We start from the raw sequence: 3,169 nt of genomic DNA, 5'->3' as shown, positions 1-3,169 counted from the left end.
CGCAGAGTGAGGCTGTCATTTGGGCCATTTTTGGATGTCATTTCATGGCCCATTATGCAATCGCAAAACTATTTCACTGGTCGCGCACTAATCGCAGAACCAACATGGAAATTGTGCGGAGGGAGGTTCTGCGGTGCATTATGCGAGCGCAGAACAGGTCTGGGGACCGCATAACGGTCGTAGAGTGTGGCAGACCAGCCCAGTTCCGGAGGGACATTTCGCGCCGCATTTCGCGGACCGTAGAAGCATTATGCGACTGCAGATTCCATTTCGGAGCTTCATTTTTGGGTTTTTATAACCCGACCCCATTTCGTTATTTAGACTCTATGGACCATTTCTAAAGGGAGAACTTGATATTTTGAGTGAGAGAAAGGGCTCTTGAGAGGAACAGAGTTCCTCAATCAATTATTCCCCAATTCTTACTCAAAATCTTGGAAGAATTAACAAGGGAAGCAAACTAGGTCTTTATCTTAGAGGTAAGATTCTACACCCTATCTCTTAATTTCGAAATTTAACTATAAATGGGAAATTAGTAAGATAATTCATGGGTATAAGAGTCGCTTATTTTGCATACATGATTGATCATGGTATGTATGGATATTGTTGAGCTAAAATAGTAAAGAAGGGGTTGTGGGATAAAGGAATTCTCCATAAAAGGACCTTGAAACCATAATGTATACCTAGTGCTTAATAAAATGTTCAAATGAGCTAGAACCATGATCATCTTCCTAATTCAATTTGTTACTTTTCTAAAACTGATTGAAGTTGCTAAGATTTCCGTAACATTTTAGAGTTAAGGAAGCTCAAGTGAGGTATGTTGGCTAAAATCTTCTCTTAAAAGTTGAACCCCATAATATCCATGTAAGTCCCGAGTTGGTCATTGTGAATCGATTACCCGAATAAGCTGGTGTCAACAGACATCCGTGATCAATATGTAATTCAAATGCTCTTGTTATGTTGTACTACTATTTTAGAATGTGTTCAAAGTATGGGTTGCATATCTAAATGCCTTGACTTTAAGTTGTGTTTCAAATGAAAGATTGTGTAAGAAATCGTGATGTGCCTAACACTCATTAACTGCTCAAATGTATGCTTAAATGTCTTGAATAGAAATGCCTTGTTGTGGGAAAGTCCATGATAATGGTTGAAAGTAAAAAGGTGTGCATGAAATACGAATCACGTAATGCGGAATGTGAAATATGAAACACGGCCAATGTGCCAAGAGAAATAATACAATTGTGACCATTAGTGCCAGTGAAATGAAGAGATGTGCAAGAAATATGAAACGGGATGATTGATAGAAAAGGGTGATATCTCACATGAGACGGCCTAGCCAATCGGGTCATGATCGAATGCCATGCCGCACAGATGGCGGTGACTGTGTTAGAAATTGTGATTTGGTTGATGTCTCACATGAAACAGCCTAGCTGATCGAGTCATGATCAGACGCCATGCCGCACACATGGTGGTGACTGTGTTGGAAATCGTAATCGAAATTGTGAATAGTGGTATATCGGTACCAAAGATTTTCCAACTTAAAATTTGGAAATTTATTTAAAAACTTATACTATCTCTAATTTGATATTTGGTAATTGTTTGAGGCTTTAACTGATATTGTGACTGTCCTTACTTGCATTACTGCTCGTTTCTTTGAGAGAGAGTTTAGTCATATATACTAGTACTATCCGACAGTACTAACGTTGGTTTTCCCGGGCACGCTGCATCTTTAATGGATGCAAGCGGTTCAACAACAGGCGTCACTGATCTACGATAGCACTACACTCTTTTCCCAGCTGATTTGGTGAGCCCTACTTCACTCGGGGTCATGTATCTTTTGTTTATTTTATCACCATGTTTTGAGGTATAGCCGAAGCCTTGTTGCCGACACTATCATTGTACCCTTTTGTATCTATTAGAGGCTCCGTAGACATAGCGTGGGTGGTATGTTGGGGTGGGGAAAGTCAAACTAGTAATGTTGTAATTGTATCACACGTTTCACATAAAACTATGAAAAAGTATGTATTTTGGAAGATTATAAATGATGTAACTGCTGATAATGAATTGGTGTTGTTATTTACTTGATCCCACCCACTGATTAAATAATGAATTGGATTTTACTAACATACATGAGTAAGTTCGGGTAGAAGGTATTGTATAGGCTTGCTCGGTCGGGTTATCTTTGTTGAGCGTCAGTCGTGCTCCCCGAGTTCGGGGCGTGGCAGGATAACAAAGATTCAATCTTTAATGAAAATCAAAATGTCAACACAAAAAAGTCAACCCGAGCCCATACCTCGAAACCTGACCAAACATACAAATATTGAGCACCCATTCCGATACGAGTCCAACCATAAAAAAATTATCCATTTCCGACCTCAAGTCGACCTTTAAATCCTCCATTTATAATTTTGGAAAGCTTTTAAAAAACCCCAAATATCTCCAACACAAATCACTAATTAAATAATAAAAACAATGATGGAATCATGAATAATAGACAATTTTGAGTCAAAAACACTTACCCCGATCCAAACCATGAAAACCCTCTCCAAAATCGAACAAAATTGAGCTCTACAACTCAAAATATGTTAAAATGAACCAAACCCTCGAAAGAAAGTACTATATTTCACCAACTCTCCACTATCGCGGAAAAGACTTTGCAATTGCGAAGAACAAATTTCACCAAATCCCTAAACCTATTACGCGAACACGAGGCTACAAATGCGAACGTGGTGAAAAAATATCCTCAGGCTTCGTGATCGCGGTTCCGTCCTCACGACCGCGATGAACAATGCATGCCACCATATAACCTCGCCTTCTTTCTATGCGGACGCGGCCCGACACTCGCATTCTCGATGAACAAATACCCCAAGGCTTCATGAATGCATCCTTCTCTTCACAAATGCGAAGTGAAAAAACCTATGTGCTAGCAAAGACTCTACGTGATCGCGACCCATTCTTCGTGATCGCGAAGAAGGATACCAAAAGAATAGAAATAAAAACTTCCAACACATGAAGAATGTTTGAAACCCATTCCAAACACACACGAAGCCCTCGGGACCTCAGCCAATTACACAAACAAATCCTAAAACACAATACAAACTAACTCGAAGCCTCAAATCACATAAACAACAAAATAACAAATCGTATCTCAATTCAAGCCTAATGAACTAAT

Source organism: Nicotiana tomentosiformis, chromosome 2 (assembly GCF_000390325.3).
Source record: "Nicotiana tomentosiformis chromosome 2, ASM39032v3, whole genome shotgun sequence".
NCBI classification, from domain to species: Eukaryota; Viridiplantae; Streptophyta; class Magnoliopsida; order Solanales; family Solanaceae; genus Nicotiana; species Nicotiana tomentosiformis.
This window is presented reverse-complemented; position numbering follows the sequence as displayed.